Here is a 1,429-nt window from a genome sequence, read left to right on the forward strand (position 1 = left end):
TATGTGTGTGTCTGTATGTGTGTATGTGTGTGTGTGTGTGTTTGTGTGTGCCCTTTGGAGTCCATTGGATTACCTGCAGCGGACTCATTTTCTGCTCTGGTAGCGTGTAAAGAGCGAAGATGTGTGTTGTGTGATGAAATTGCATTTGTATTAAGGAACTGAAAGTCAGGGGCATATTGGTGTACTGTTTTGAAGTGTGTGTGTGTGTGTGTGTATGTATTTGTGTGTCGGCTCCATCTCGAGCCCTGTCATCATCTACTCACACACACAGCTACATTATATACTCCAATAAGCGCTCTGAATAGGGCATTGAATATAAAAGCATATTCCTTCCTTTTAAGTTGTATTCAGAGTTATTTTTAAACCTTTGTGTGTGTGGGTGTACACACGTCTGTACATCCAGTATGCTATAGCTTACCATTTCTGTAAATACGTAAATCAGCAGCTATAATACAGTTAGCTGAGTGTGTTACCACCTGTGTTTGACACATCCAAGAGGGAACAGCTGGAGAACAGTCACACACACACTGTAAGGTGTTCATATAAACTGCAATAAAATCAATGAGAATTAACTTGATATATATATTAAACAGTCTCTAAAATATTGTATTGATTCTATAGGAGAAGTGCACCATAGGAATCTACAAATTCATGTTGGTCTTACATCTGAATAAGAACACGAGCCACCTTTACGAAGGTTCTCAGAAGCCCATTTGTAAGTTAAGCAAGTGTAATCTATAAATCTCAAATTAAATTAAATGATTATATATAAATATTCTGAATGACTTCCCCTTATACAATGCTTGCACAATGAGGGCTTAATCAGGAATAGCCATGGACCAAAAGACACAAATAATAGATGGTGGATAAACAGTGTTATGAGTCAACATTTAATAGGCCATTTATCTTATCCACCAATCAGCACTTATTTTAGTGAGAAATCTTAATATTTGAAAGTGTTTGCCTCTCATTCCCACGGTCTTTCCCACTAAGTGGAGCTAACTAATGAAGGCTGAGTGAGTTGAAGCAGCAAAATATAAACTTTGTCCAGAACACAGTTTATCTATATAGATTATATTAATGCCAAATTGACAAGAAGACTGTCAACATATGACGCACTTTATCTTGTGTTTCTGTTGTTTTGTGTTTGTACAGACACATTAGGAATTGTTAAAATGTGATATTTCTTAAAGGGAGTTTGGTGATATAGTTTCCCTGGAGAGCACAGGGAGCTTTTTAAACTGGTGTGAATATTTGTTTAACGTTCTGTCACCACTACAGAAACGTTAACGTATAATATGGGTGTTACATTGTCAATGCACTGCATTATAGAACACATTTCATCCAGCACTTACAGCAAAGAAATATAAATAGAATTAAATATAAATACATATTATAATACAAAACCACATGGAATATGTTAAAAAAA

The 1,429-nt window shown here is 35.7% G+C and overlaps 1 protein-coding gene across 1 annotated transcript in view; it reads left to right on the plus strand.

Moving 5' to 3' along the window:
• Positions 1–1,429, plus strand: part of bcar1 (BCAR1 scaffold protein, Cas family member) — a gene marked incomplete in the record, with an annotated part of 44,870 nt that overhangs the window by 23,675 nt on the left and 19,766 nt on the right.

Source organism: Morone saxatilis, unplaced genomic scaffold, assembly GCF_004916995.1.
Source record: "Morone saxatilis isolate NCDOM2014 unplaced genomic scaffold, NCSU_SB_2.0 Contig2, whole genome shotgun sequence".
NCBI lineage: Eukaryota > Metazoa > Chordata > Actinopteri > Moronidae > Morone > Morone saxatilis.